This window comes from Adiantum capillus-veneris, chromosome 26 (assembly GCF_014529385.1).
Source record: "Adiantum capillus-veneris isolate H3 chromosome 26, ASM1452938v2, whole genome shotgun sequence".
Lineage (NCBI taxonomy): Eukaryota > Viridiplantae > Streptophyta > Polypodiopsida > Polypodiales > Pteridaceae > Adiantum > Adiantum capillus-veneris.
Genome location: NC_140956.1, coordinates 30708733 through 30724772, shown reverse-complemented (window position 1 = coordinate 30724772; position 16040 = coordinate 30708733). Strand labels below are relative to the sequence as shown.

General features: G+C 43.5%; 1 pseudogene; it reads right to left on the bottom strand.

Moving 5' to 3' along the window:
• Positions 1 to 664: 664 nt before the first annotated feature.
• LOC147423196 (tubulin beta-2 chain-like) lies at positions 665 to 15461 on the bottom strand (annotated as a pseudogene).
• Positions 15462 to 16040: the final 579 nt, after the last annotated feature.

Below are 16040 nucleotides of genomic sequence, written 5' to 3'. Positions count from 1 at the left end.
ATAAGATGTAGCTATAGCAGAAAGAAAAAACCGCCGTTCCAGGTATACAAGACACCATCAACCAGTTCGGTAGGATTAATGACACAATGTTGAAGACACTGCCACTACAGAAGCTTGCATCATAGTGTATAGACAAACATCTCAAGTATAGAAACAATATACTGTTTACAGATCAACATTAGTTGAAGAAAGAGTTTGTGGCAAAGCCTTGCTAACTTGAAACAAATTTGGAATCCAGCACTAGCTGGGAGTGGTGAGCATAGATCTAAAGCCAATGTCTACCAAGTGAGAGGGGATACTAGGAAGCTAGAGAAGTTAGAACAACAACGGTGAAAATTTCACTTAAAGAAATATGAAAACCTTCACTGAGGACAGATATGAATATTGTTTTCAAACCTTCACCGAAGACAGATTTGAACATTGTTTTCAAACAAGACGATTGCACAGGCTAGCTACACTAACAAATATAAACAAGACTGACAACAGAATCATTATAGCAGACATAAATGGAACTGTAACATCGGAGAAATGACAAAGAAGGCATGACAAAACAACATTTCACATAATAAAATAGAATAAAGAATGATAGAATGAGATCTTAAAGGCACTCACCTTGAAGGAAGTCGCAGTTTTAGCCTCTTTACGGACAACGTCAAGGACATAATCAATGAGCTCCGTGCCTTCGGTGTAGTGACCCTTGGCCCAGTTGTTGTTGCCAGCTCCAGACTGGCCAAAGGTGAAGTTATCTGGGCAGAAGACCTGCCCATAGGGGCCCATTCGAACACTGTCCATAGTAGGGTGAAAGCATGGTTTGGTGGTACAAAAAAAGGACCTATTTTGCTTCTACCTGGTTGGTACTTCTACATATGTCCACACTTTGGAGGGAACCTTTTTTTCATCTATGTTAAAGAATGGTAGGAGGGAAATTTGTATGATTTAAACTTTCTGTGAAAGAAAACGTGGGTGGGGCAATAAGTAATGTGAGTGGTGTTTTGAAACTGTGCCAAAATCCCCATCACAGTACCATGCGTTTGTGAGTGGCGCAGTTGCTCAACATATTTTCCAGCGTCCGCCTTGCTCTCTTACCACAATACCTTCTGCAAACCACTGCAGTTTGCAGGTAACAGGCTCCCCGACTACTCACAATCAGGAAGATGAGGACGCTAGCGAGGAAATCAGCAGCCAAAGCATCACCGGACAATGGGAAGAAGAAGAAGAGGACAATGGATGCAAAGTCCCCTCGGAACATCGACACCCCAAATACAAGGGCTAGCAAGGGGGCCTCCTTTGTGGAGAGGGAGAAACCTGCTGTGTCCGTGGAGACTTCATTTAAGCCTGGGCCTCTTTTTGCCGATGGTGAGACTCCACGGACATCTACAACATCTAAAGGTAGGTTCTATGAGAACTTTGCGTTTTCTGGTGATTTACCATTTTCTTTTCCATGCATGCAAGCTTATTCATGTATTTTATCTGATGAGGTCTGCATTTGCTTTTTTTGCATGCAGCAAGTACATGTGCATGTTTGGGATTTTCTTAGGGATTTAGGGTTTAGGAAAGTTACAAAGTTACATGGATAAGCTGCTCTTTAGATTGTTAACTTGCATACATGCAAGTGCAAAAATCAGTATATGTTGTGCATGAGCATAGCACAAAGTTGAAGCTCAGTAGGGCTGTCAGCATAAACAAATTTGGTTAGTACCAAATTTGGTACTAACCAGTACCAAATTTGATACTAACCACTACCAAATTTGGCTCTGTACACAACTGAATTTTGCAATTGTCACCTGAATGAGATACATTCATTTCATTCCATGTGTTTTGTTTTGCACAACTAAAATGAGGCATATAGGGTGAATAATCAGGTATTTGGACTGTTGGAATGAGGGCATGTCTTTACTTGCGTGTTGTTTCCACATCGCAAGAAAAACAAGGTGGAGGAGTACCCTATCTTGACAAAGTTCTGCTATACAGCACAAGAGCTTCATGATGAGTATGGATTGAGCATGGAGGGGGTGTTGCCAAAGGATCTTACACAAGATGACATCCCCGATGACTAGTGGCTCACTGTATTTAGGCATTCCAGCCAGAAGAAGACAAAGATTGGCTTAAATAACGTGCAGCCACGGCTTCAGGATGAATGCAGGTTCCTGTTCCATAAGGTGTACCAAGCTCCACCATCATGTGGGGAGATCACTACAAAATTTTCCCGTTGTTTTGCATATGAGAAGTGTCATGCAGCCACAAAGGACCCTGCGGGCCACAGGGTTGCATGGGCCAGGTTTGGTGAGAGTGTACTCAACATGTGTCCTCCCGACCAGGAGGCTTGGAAAAGAAGGTTGAGAATTGGCGAAAGGCAAACGGTGCATCCCAAGGAGGCCACCCATCAAATACCAAGAAGCCCCGACTTACGCCAGTCGGTAGTATGCCCCCTACAAAGAAAGTCCCCCCACAGCGTCATGAGGAGAAGACACCTGATTATATTGCGGACCTTGAGGCTATGGTTAGGAGAGTCCCTCGGACATGTGTGGGGGTAGCTGATAGGCTGAAAGAGCTGACAATGTCACTGAAGCAGAAGAAGGAAACACTCTTGAGGGTGGAGGGTTCCAATAAACTTGTTAAGCAGATTATGGACGACATCAAGGAATATGAGACCCAGCTGGAAAAACTGAGAGAGGCCAACACTGGCGATGACGCAGAAATCAATGTGATAGAAGCTGATTTGGCTGCCAGTCAAAGGATGCTACGCCGATACGGAATAAGTGAAGATACGTCATTGCTCGACAAGGAGATTCTAGAGCAACAGGTGGTGGTAGTTTTGGGAGTTTTTGGTAGAACTCTTTATGCCTGGTTAGGTGGGATTGGTAGTGTTAGGTACCTTTGGTAGAACTGTTTATGCTTGGTTTGGTGGGATTGGTAGTGTTAGGAACCTTTGATAGAACTGTTTATGCTTGGTTTGGTGGGATTGCTAGCATTAGGTACTTATGGTAGAACTCTTTTTATTCTAGGTAGTTTATGGTTTCCTTCTGTCTTATGGTTTGGTATTTCTGGTACTTTTTGGTAGTTTTGGTACTTTAAGGTACCTTTTGAAAGTGATGCAAAAGGTGTTATGGTAGTTTTATGCTGATAGCTTTGGTAGTTTTGCTAGTTTTGGTACTTTTAGGTACTATTTGAAAGTGCTGCAAAAGTGTAATTGGTAGTTTGATTTTGGTATTTTGATAGTTTTGGTACTTGAAGGTAGTTTTTGAAAGTGCTGCAAAAAGTGTTTCTTTGGTAGTCTTGGTAGTTTTGGTACTATTTGAAAGTTTGATTTTGGTCGTTTTGGTCGTTTTGGTACTTTTGGTACTTTTAGGTACTATTTAAAAGTGCCGCAAAAAGTGGTTTTGGTAGTTTTGGTACTTTTAGGTACTATTTGAAAGTGCTGCAAAAAGTGGCTTTGGTAGTTTTGGTAATTTTAGGTACTATTTGAAAGTGCTGCAAAAAGTGGCTTTGGTAGTTTGATTTTGGTAGTTTTGGTACTTTTAGGTACTATTTGAAAGTGTTGCAAAAAGCTTGTTTGGTAGTTTGATTTTGGTAGTTTTGATACTTTTAGGTACTATTTGAAAGTGCTGCAAAAAGTGGCTTTTGGTAGTTTTGATAAGGTTTGGGTAGTTTAGTTCTGCATTGAGGGTATTTATATGTTTTTGGTACTATATGATTCCCGAGTTTGGTAGTTTTGGTGGTTTTGGTAGTTTGGGTTCTGTTTGGTAGTACAGTACTTAGAAGTACCAGTCTCGGTATGACTTCTTGGTAGTTTTTGAAACTAATTAGGACCGTTGGTTGTCAACAGGTTGAGTATGACACTCTGGAGAAAAAATGGAAGGAAGGTCAAGAACATATCCTATTTGTGAAGGAGATGTTGTCTGATATCAGGCTTGGGAAGAGGTTCCTGCTATATCCTAGGCCCCAGGTTAATGATTCGGTAAATGTGATCCCGGTGTTTGGTATGTGTGTTGCATGCGGTGAGCCCTTGGGAGTGCTCACATGTAGTCAGAACCTTCATGCTAAAGTGCCGACACTAGTATCATCCCTTGTGCTTCAATGCTCTGTTACAAAGCCGGGATTAGTGTGTCAAGCCGGGTTGTAATATGGTAATCTCTGATTTGGCAAAGTCCTGGGCCAGTGGGCTTCAAGTTGTCAAGAGTAAGTATGTGTGCATTTTTGAATACATATGCGCACTTGCAACTCAATGAGGTTTTCATACAAGTTAGTATGTCTTGTATTTATTTTTGTTTGCAGAGGAGCAGGATGCTGCAGTTGCTGACCAGCATGCCACAAAGTCGGCTGCAAGTTGAATATGGGACGTGGATGAGGTGACAAGGGAGATATCAGATGTTCTCCATGATCTGAAGCAAGGTAATTCTGTAGGGAAAGACAATGTGACGGGGCAAAGATGCGAGGCAACAGGTGACAGTGAAAGTAAAAGTGAGGAGGAGGCCAGCGATGATAAAAAGACAGGTGACAACGAAAGTAAAAGTGAGGAGGAGGCCAGAGATGGTAAAAAGACTAAGGACAAGGAGGAAGGTAAAGTCCCTGTTGTTGTGGAGCTGGATGCGGAGAAATCCATGATGCTGCCAACACAAAGCTCGATGATGCAACGGCCAAGAAGGGAGAGGAAGAACCCAAAGGGACGGAGGAAGAAGCCACAAAGGGGGGTGTTGGGGAGGGGGTGGAAACCACAAAGGGGAGTCAAGGGGAGGCCAAAGAGGGCTCGGAAGGCAACAAAGATCGGAGGGAGGCCGAGGATGAGCAGGAAGAGGACAGCACCGACGGGGGCGTTGACTCTATTGCTGTCGATGCTGTTTTGAAGCGGAGAGGTGATTCCCCTGATTCCGCGACCCTGCAAAAACTTTTTGGTTTGCAGAGAAAGAAGCGCAATCGCGCCCGTGATCTATTATCCCATGCGTGCAAACTGTAGCCAGTGAGAATCTACTGTATTCCACACTTTGTGCTTTTTAGTGACTGAGTCAACTTGATTTTTTGGCCCTGAGCTTTATCTGTTCTCTCTATCTGGTTGTGTGTTGGTATGTTACCTTTCGTTACATTAATGTTTTAGTTGTCCTCACTATATGTGCATTAAAGTACCAAATTTGGTACTGTTGAACTTGGGTGCACGTCTGTCCACTATTACAGTACCAATTTGGTACTTCTTGAACTTGCTGTTTCGGATAGTTCTTATCACTTGTGCAATACACTACAAAATTTGGTAGTTTTTGGTCCAGTTTTCTGTTTTAGATATGATGTTTGCATTGTGTATTTGTCCCCACTCATTATGTCTGTTGGTGCTATAGTAAGTTGGTGGCTAGACGAGACACCGGAAAGCACATTGCTACATCTTGATGTGGCTGCTAGACCCGGGTGGATGATTGTGCTTGATCTTAATGACGTGCTAATAACCAGCTACTGCTGCAGCAAAATCCCTGAAGCCCTTCAGTGCCTGGAAGAGAAGCACATGCCAGGGGTAGTCTATCTCCAAAAGGATGTAATTTGTCTTGTAAGGCCGGATGCGGAGCAGTTCATCCTACGGCTTAAACAGAAAGCCAGCCTAGTGTTGTGGTCCTGCTGTAGAAGGGAAAAACTGTTACACATGGTGAACGCGTGCTTCCCCAACCATAGAAGGCAAAAATATTTTGCAGGTAAAGCATGCCCACTTTGAATGTTGCAGGACATAAGTTATGCATACCTCTAACCCCGTTTTTTGGCATTAGCAGATATTCTCTCCCAAGAGGACTGTGAAATATGGCAGCTCCGTATGTCGGAGGTGCCGATTGTGCCCAAAGACATGGGCGATAAGCCCATTTTCCTGAAGAAGCTACGGACGCTGTGGGCAAGGCACCCGAAGTACGATGCCAGCAACACTATTCTTGTAGATGATTGTAGATACAAGTCTCTTAAAAATGATTATGAAAATTGTATGGCAATCCGATCATACGATCCCATGGTAGTAGGAACCGATTACCCGTTTTACTTGCTGGATTTTGTTTTTCCTTGGTTGCTCGGGTGGATAAGGGATCGGTACCCAACAACGTACACTCGCAAAAACCTAGTCTTTGACACTGAAGATGATATTTTTGGGTACATTATTGATTACTTCATAAATATGGAGGGGTACTCGTATGAATTTGATCTCCTGAGGTAGGAGATTGCCATAATCATGTAAATAGTGGAATTTTGTAACCCGATACTATACATAATGGAAAACCACTTTTCTTGTTTAGACTGTCTTGGTATCTTGATCTCTACTGTTGAAACCTCTGACTAATTCTGTTGAAACCTCTTGGAGCTAACCAGGTTGCCCAACATTTTAATTTTTGAGGCAGATAGCATCTATGTTTGGCATACCTTTCATGTTATCAACGTAGTTCTAGACATTGCTCAAGGTGGTCGTATCAAATACGAATAGACAAACTGAAAAATACCAAGAAAGAAAGTAAACCATAAGTGATACAACAAGTTCAAGAAGTACCAAATTGGTGCTATAATAGTGGACAAACGTGCACCCAAGTTCAACAGTACCAAAAAGTACCAAATTTGGTACTGTAATAGTGGACAGACGTGCACCCAAGTTCAACAGTAACAAAAAGTACCAAATTTGGTACTGTAATAGTGGACAGACGTGCACCCAAGTTCAACAGTACCAAAAAGTAGAGATATAGTGAGGACAACTGAAACAGTAATGTAATGAAAGGTAACATACCAACACAAAACCAGATAGAGCAATAAAGTAAACCATAAGTGATGCAACAAGTTCAAGAAGTACCAAATTGGTACTGTAATAGTGGACAGACGTGCACCCAAGTTCAACTGTACCAAAAAGTACCAAATTTGGTAATGTAATAGTGGACATACATGCACCCAAGTTCAACAATACCAAAAAGTACCCAATTTGGTATTGTAATAGTGGACATACGTGCACCCAAGTTCAACAGTACCAAAAAGTACCAAATTTGGTACTTTAATGCACATATAGTGAGGACAACTGAAACAGTAATGTAATGAAAGGTAACATACCAACACAGAACTAGATAGAGAGAACAGATAAATCTTAGGGCCAAAAAATCAAGTTGACTCAGTCATCAAAAAGCACATAGTGCGGAATACACTTGGTACTGTTGACTACCATATTTGGTACTATTGACTACCGGATTTGGTACTATTGACTACCGGATTCAGCTGTTCAATCAGGGCTTCTCATTGCCCTCAAGTAACATGGACGCACCTTCGTTGCTCTTATCATCATGATATGGCATGCTATTGTATATCCTCTCATATACTTCAGTAGATAACTTGTATTGTAAAATTTGACCTAGGGATCCTGCAATAGGCTCCATCAGGAAACGTATGGCCCTAACAAGATGTGAGTAGATCATTACCGGAGATGTGTGATCCAATAGCCGGTATGTATCAGCTTTTCCTTCAACTTGGCCATACAAAAAGCCTTCAACAACATTCCCTCCTCTAACAATTTTGTTATGCCACTTATCCTTTTGTGCTTTCACCGTTTGGTACAACACCTCTGTGCATTTGATAATGTAGAAGTCTTCGTTTGCCTCAGCTGCTTTCACTGCAAAATTATCCCCTATGGACAGCATGCCACTTAACATTTGAGGGCATCCTTCATATAGTGGCAGGTTGGACACTTGGCTCATCGGAATCGATGTTGAATCTCCACCCTCCTCCTCGTCATCTGATTTATCATCCCTAATTGTATCCCCGAACTCTGGCAATGGTTTGATGCAAACATATTTCCATTCTTCAATGTGCATTCTGTTCCTGCATCTTCTCCACAACCCATGCATACACGGATCACAAAAGCATGAAAGTGATCGAAAGCGTATGGCGGTGCGGTTGTCCTGTGAATAGCCATCAACACAATGAAATGAGCGGGAGCCAATAATGTGCTCACATTACCATTGTAGATTGCGTTGCACTTCATCCGCGCCAATAAGCCAAAAGACACTTTGCGTATTACACCTCTGAGACTATTCTCTTGGCTGAAAAGTTGCTTTCAAAAAGTTGACAACATCGGCTGCACACTTCATGCGCCAGCCATCTGGTTTCAATTCCTCATGTGTCAAAGTTCTCTTGATGACTGCCCCTTTCCCATCATGCTCACCTTTTCTATGGCCGGATGCAGAGAAGTTATGCATCATGTGCAAGCCTGTCATTTGATAGTACCTGGCCACAAAATAGTAAGGTCTACGGGCCTTGAATTGTGAAGCAGCACCATCTGACCAAACCCAATGTTGTTGTAGAGAATGTCCTTGTTCTTTCGGCCACTTGTCATGCAACAAGAAACAATGTTGTACAAACAATGTGTCATGCTGCTTGTCATTCGACATGTAGAAGTGTAGCGTCTTCTGTGTACCACCTGTTGCATTTCTTAAATAAGTGATGTGCACAAGTATTGTGACTTGGGTAGACCACCAATGCCTTGACTGAATTTCATTCTGAACTTTAAAGGAATAATTCTCCGCCGCAAAGTCAATAACAGATACTACAACGTTGCTAGGAAAATTCTGCAAACAGTCCTTGAATTTTTGGGCTTGCTAGTGGAAGACAAAGTTGTGCCTGATGAAGCCTGTCAGATGGGATGAAAATAGGCTAAGAAAAGTCCCACTTTTCATCCGTTACACAATCAAGTCCTTTCTCTTCTTCTGACTCCCACCTTCGTGAACCTGTCCTGTTCCAACCTCCATGAGAACCTTCACAGACACCTCCTTGCTATCCTCTACTATCTCATTGGGACAAAATGTCAAGCTCCGTACTCCACATTGTCAGTAGTCCCCCATCAAGCATTTCTTCACATGGTATTCACAATTTGGAGGCTTTGGGCACATGATGGATTCCCACATACCAGTGATGTGCTGACACACTGCTTGGTTTGCAAAACACGTTCCTCTCTCATCACCTCTACAACAAACGGAGCAAGTGCAAAGGTGACCTTTCCCGTGGTGCCCAAACTTGTTCTTCCGCATTTGATTAAGGGCCTCTTTGAAATAGAGCATCTGCACATGAACCACACAGCAGCAAGTATTTCTGTCCTTCAACTTCCATACAAAGTATGGCTTCAATGCCTCGAAGCATCTAAGAGACACTACCAGTGTTGGGTGAGCCTTCTTGAATCTTTGGTACAGCTCAACCTATGGTACAAAAACAAAATGATTCATAAAAAAACCAACTTCATGGTACTGGTAAAATTCCACTACTGTAGTAGTGCCAAAACTGGATTTAGGCAATTCCAAATATGGTACCGTAGATTTGGTACTGTCGGTAGGCTTTGGTACTCTATAGATATTATTTGGTACTCTACATATAGGCTTTGGTACTATCAGGAGTGTGGGGTACCTTGTAAATAGACTTTGGTCCTATAGTGGTAGGCTTTGGTACTCTACAGATAGGATCTGGTACGCTTCTAAGAGGATTTGGTACTCTACAGATAGTCTTTGGTGGTATCCAATGAGTTTGGTACTCTACATATAGGCTTTGGTACTATCAGAAGTGTGGGGTACCCTGTAAATAGACTTTGGTCCTATAGTGGTAGGCTTTGGTACCCTACAGATAGGATCTGGTACTCTTCAGAGAGGATTTGATACTCTACAGATAGTCTTTGGTGCTATCCGATGAGTTTGGTACTCAATAAATAGACTTTGGTTCTCTATACATAGGCATTGGTACTAGATAATAAGTTTTGGTACTCTGTCGAGAGGGTTTGAAACTCTATGGATAGGCTTTGGCACTCGATCACTAGGATTTTGTACTAGATATACCAGATTTGGTGCTCTACAGATCTGAGTTGGTACTCCATAGATAGGCTTTGGTACTCGATATAGTGGATTTGGTACTCTGCATATGTGCTTTGGTACTCCATAGATAGCCTTTGGTACTCGATAGACAATATTTGGTACTCTACATATAGGCTTTGGTACGATCAGAAGTGTGGGGTACCCTGTAAATAGACTTTGGTCATATAGTGATAGGCTTTGATACTCTACAGATAGGATTTGGTACTCTACAGAGAATATTTGGTACTCTACAGATAGTCTTTGGTGGTATCCGATGAGTTTGGTACTCTATAAATAGTTTTTGGTTCTCTATACATAGGCATTGGTACTAGATAAATAGGTATTGGTACTCTATCGAGAGGGTTTGAAACTCTATGGATAGGCTTTGGCACTCGATAGCTAGGATTGTGTACTCAATATACCGGATTTGGTACTCTACAAATCTGATTTGGTACTATCAGAAGTGTGGGGTACTCTGTAAATAGATCCTAGTCCTATAGTGATAGGATTTGGTACTCTACAGAGAGGCTTTGGTGGTATCCGTTGAGTTTGGTACTCTGTAAACAGACTTTGGTTCTCTATACATAGGCATTGGTACTGGATAATTAGGTTTTGGTACTCTATAGAGAGGGTTTTAAACTCTATGGATAGGCTTTGGCACTCGATAGCTAGGATTTGGTACTTTATAGATATTCTTTGGTACTGTAAACACCCTCTGTTGTAAAACAGACTACCAAATTTGGTACTGTTTGGACCAAATAAGCCTTAAGTAGCACCAAACAAGATGTACAATTACTAGAAGTTGTTGGTACCTGAGATTTGTCGAGTAGATGTATAGGATGTTTGAAGACACTTTTCCTTCCAATTCTCATCTTGCATATGTCTTTCTTGTTGGGTGAAACTCTGCTCTCTGATGTACAAAAGGCATATACTGTTTCATTGGTAATAAAGGTTCCTCGTGGCAATTGTCTCTCACAAGCACTCAATGGCAACACTTCATCTTCATCTTTATTCTCTAGCCGTGAGCTTGCTGCAGCTATATTCCTTCGATGGATCCCAGGATACTAGCCATTCTGGATTGGTTTATTGATTGTGAGTTTGTACTATTGTTCAGAATCATTGCCAAAGAGATTCTCTTTACAAAAAGTTCACTTGTTGAATGAGGGACCTTGATTTGAGTCAAAGTGTTTCGCACACCCGATACAACAGTGTCTTTGACTTTGTTGAAATTTGATGGTTGCAGCAAGGAAAATGTTTGGTGGTCCAGGAGTTGCCATAATATTTCCTTCTGCTCATTCTTTGCAATCCCTACTGTTTGCTTGCACCAACATCGAGCCACTGTTGCACAAATGTTCTTTCTTGACCTGGCTTCCGGTAATCCAAGACTCGCAGACGTAGAATGTCTTTCCTTGCTTCTCTGTGCGCGTTTCTTTGCAGCCCAATAATCACGAAGAAAAGCCTGATTACCGGTACATGTAGCTGGAATACTAGTGCTAATGGAATTGATGTGCATCTGCTGAACATTGCTTGGGCCACCTTGTACCTCGTCAAAAGAGAGGAACTGTGCGTCACCTTCCATCTCGTCAATAGAGAGGAGCTGTGCATCACCTTCTACCTCGTTGAAAGAGAGGTCCTGAGCATCACCTTCTATCTCATTGAAATAAAGGTCCTGAGCATCACCAAGCCAGTAATCTCCTGCGCTACTATCCATTTGCAAATAGAGAGAGAGAGAGAGAGAGGGAGAGAGAGAGAGAGAGAGAGAGAGAGAGAGAGAGAGAGAGAGAGAGAGAGAGAGAGAGAGAGAGAGAGAGCTCTCGAACATAGCAGCTCGGTGGCTATGGAGGCGGTAAGGAAGGCGAGAAGGTTCAAAACTGAGAGAGACACACAGGGAGAGGGACGTGTGAGGGGAGAGAGAGAGAGAGAGAGAGAGAGAGAGAGAGAGAGAGAGAGAGAGAGAGAGAGAGAGAGAGAGAGAGATAGAGAGAGAGAGGTGCTGGAGTGAAAGCTCCCAACCGTAACCCCACCCCCCGGCCCCGCCGTCACCCCCCACCTCTTCTTAGGATTGCATGCTTTTAAAGTTAAAAAAACGTCCACTTAAAAAAGAAGTTTATTTTCCCTCCTCAATTCCAAAAAAATGCCCATGGTTTTTACACACAAGAATCACCAGGCATATGCTGTGTCAAGGACACTCCTTTTTGTACTACCAAACATTGTTTGACCCAGTACCTGGCTCCAGATCCATGAGCACGACACGAGGCACGTAGCGCCCGCAGCTTGCCTCGTTCTAGTACACATTCACTCTCTCCAGCTACACGTTAGCATCACCGATGTATGACCCCGTGGGATCAATGCCGAGCTCTATGCATACCACCTCCCAAAACTTGGCATCGATTTGGCTGCCTTTGCACTTGTTTGTGCATTCACAACTTCTGTGACGAGGAGATATCCACCTCATAAACTCAGTCCAAGCAATCAACCAACTGAAGTCGCTCGATTGCAATCCCCACATTATAGAGCGACTCTTCGCCCAACTGCCTTGTTGGTCGCTATACGAATATCGTTCATCTGCTTCCCGGCTGCCCAGTGTCTAGTAATTCCATCTTAGCCAGCATCGGCTAATGTCATGTGTCACATCCAACCCTATGTGTCCGTGGACAAACTACACCATAACAGGGTTTCCATCGTCCAGTCAGTCTAGATTAGAAGTGATCTGGCACTTTTGTGAGTCTATTCGTAGACCGTGCATGCCCAATCACTTAGTGTAGATGCATATCCTGTGGTTGCACACCGCATAAGCATAAACATTTCCATCAGATTCCATCAGAGTCAGTTTGGGGATTTTTCCAATGACTTTATCCTATTTTCCCTTTTTTTTGACATTTTTCACTTATTAATTTAAGTGACTTCCCAACAAAAGTAAGTAGGGCAAATTGGGTAGGAAAATATATAAGCAAACCCAAGTTAGCACTCTTGGGCAGATGAGCAAGGAGCACAACAGGCCCCCAGGCAGCAGGTACTCCCCCTCTCTCAGCAAGACCCTCTCCAACCATTCCTTAGCGAGCCCCTCCCCATTCAGCCCAGTGTTTTTTGTGGCACCATCCTCTCTTGTAGCATGGTGTTTCCACAAGCAACATAGCAGCAGCAGTCCCCAACCTAGCGTTTTTGCTATCGTCATCCACCCCCAATCCCTAGCATTTTGGGATCGCCCTCAAGGGACTGCAGCCAACTAGCATTTTCAGCAATAAAGGGCTGCAGATATCAGCATTTTCAGCCTAGTGTTAGCAGCCTACAAAACGCAGTCAGAGACTTGCAATTGGGCAGCGTTTTCAGCCTTCAGTCGCCGTATCAAACCAACGTTTTCGGAGTCAAGGACAACATTCATTTTCAGCCTTAAAAACACAGCCAAACCTGCGTTTTCAGGCGTAGAAACAGCCCCTAGGTTTTGGCAAATTTCAGCCCTAAAGTCATCATCGTCATCACCGACATAGTCACGAGTTGCATCACTCCATGCATCATCATTGTACACCTTTGTGCAATCAATAAGTAGACCACTCTCGCCGACGAGAGTGGGGCCTTCGGAGGAGGGTTGTACAACGTCTCTGGTGTCGTATCTCTCTTCTCTCTTTCTCTCAGTCTCATACACTTGCACACACAATATCCACTCACTTTGTTCGTGATCACAGTACTCTCCATAAAGAACGGAAGGCTCTCCCTTCCATAAGAACAAAAAGGAACCTTGAGCAAAATATGGATCACTCATCTTGAGAAAGAACAACATTCATTCCGCTGCACCTGACAGCTAATGAGTAGGAACATGTGCATAATCACTCGTCAAGCAAAGCAACTCAAATGAAACGCGGGCTGGTGCTCACCGGAGCCTGCCCTCTCGCAATGTGGTGCGTGTATCACATTCACCATCACTTCCTTCCATACGTTCTTGAGCGCCACAGCAATTGGTTTGCAAAAACCACCAAAAATTATGCCACCCTTTTCATTGCATCGCCCTGTCGTAGTGATCTGGTCTCTACTACCCTGGCTATTCTCATGCGCACTCATGTTGCACTCCCACTCGGTGGACAGCCCACTTTGTCAAGGGGGAACTTATCGACCATCCGTAGACTGCCCCAACATGTTGTTCTACCCATGCCAAAATATCTCACCACACATCTTAGTTGTTCACTGGTCCCCCCGGCTCAGCCCAATATACCATGATTGTTGTACATCCCCGACCATTTGATCGTGTTCCTGGCTGCCTGGTATGGTATCGAGTACACTTTACCCGCCTCGCATCCTCTTGTAATCCGCCTTGTCGAGGGGGAATCCAACGATCATCTGTGGCCTACATTCGAACCAGCCCCTGCTGATCCATCTCTTCCTTCACAATTGCTACCTCAGTGGCCCACTTATCCTGCATCATAGCCACCTTCTCAAAAAGCCAGGTTATCCCTTGCTCTTGCTGGCGGAGCTCGTCCTCCAACATTGCTTTCTTTCCTTCAAGTTCCTTCCTTGTTCTCTTACTTTCCAAGCGCATCAAATCTACATCCCTGTGGTAAATCTCCATAGTCCTCGAGCGAGTTTGAGTCAAAGCATGCATAGCATCTTGCACCGCATCCCAGTCATATTCCGGTTCTTCTCTACTCCATCCATCATAACGTTCAACTAAACGGTGTGTCGCCCTTTCAAAGCATAAGGACGCAACTTCCACATTGAACCAAGCCTTTAATGAGGCCATCTTGACAAGCTCTGATACCAAATGTTAGGACCCAAGTGCATATATAGCATAAGAGGTCACAATACACTGAACACGGGCTCAACAAGAGCCTAATAGCAAACTAGCGCCAGGTCTATAGTGGCCGAAAACACCTCTGGATCCAAAAACAATAATCATGTAGCGAGTGAGGGATTGACTCTCCTCAACTTGATAAGCCAACATGGATTTACAATACAAATGATGGGGGTTCGGAGCACTGTGGCTCACCTTTCAACTGGCATACAAAACGTGGGCTCCAGACCCACTCGAGTGACCTGCTGAGTTAAGAATTCAGACTTGGGACTTAGAATGCAGAGTGTTAAGAATGCAGACATGGGACTTAGACCTATGTAAGCTTTACAAAACTGTCTTGGGCAAGTTGATATTCAGAGGACTCCATGATACCCACACCTCGAAAACTTTGTCTTGACAATGCATTTCATGTTAACTGATGCGACTATGTAAAATGCAAGTGAGAAACCTCCATTTCTAGACTAACTCTAGTGATTATTGGAGCTGAGCATTGGCTCTGCTGCACTTCCGACCAACACCCCCTCTTTCACACACTCCCACACCCCCAAAATCATCTTCAAAAGTGCAAGGAATCATCAACATATTTATAATTCTTTACCAGTTCACATTGACTGACATAATACAAACTCATATCTTATGCAGGTGAGGTGTGCATTACTAGTACTTGCAGATCATGAATTCTGGCTTCTAGTAAGCATACCTTAAATCTTTGAGCCTGAACTTCTACTTCTTTACTCTGACAAGACAACAGCTAGAACAATCATTATGTAAATAGAATCAAGACAAACATGGTGAAAAAACTTAGCTGCAGTCTAAAAGCTCCGTCAACCAGCCATTACCTTTCTTGCTATTGCCATGCCAACATGCTCCTGACCAGTTTCTGAATGTATGGTCTGTTTAAAATGTTGCTTGAGCTCATGGATAGTAGAGCCTGGTTAACTCGTCCAGCCTTCAAAACACACACACGATGCTCATACAAGTTTCTCTCTCTCTCTCTCTCTCTCTCTCTCTCTCTCTCTCTCTCTCTCTCTCTCTCTCTCTCTCTCTCTCTCTCTCTCTCTCTCTCACTCTCACTCACTTCAGGCACACACACACACACACACACACACACTTTTTGTGCTCTCTTGCCGTGTGTTTGCAAGGGAGGCTTGAAGCTAAGTGGAACACTGCTACATAGTAAAATGCAAACATTCTTTGACTTAATACTGATATTGTGATGATGGATGTTGCGTAGGAGCCAATGGTCCTTCTGGCCAGGGGAAGGGGTGCGATCCACAGAAGGGGTAGCAGGAGCCAATCAAGAGGGTGTACGGGCTGTGCAAGCCCTTAGGGGTCTACGCGAACGTTGATGTTGCGATCGGCCGCTTGTAGGGATGGCAGCTCGGTTGAGGACACCCACCATACGCAGAGAAGAAGAGACGAGAAGATGACAGCAA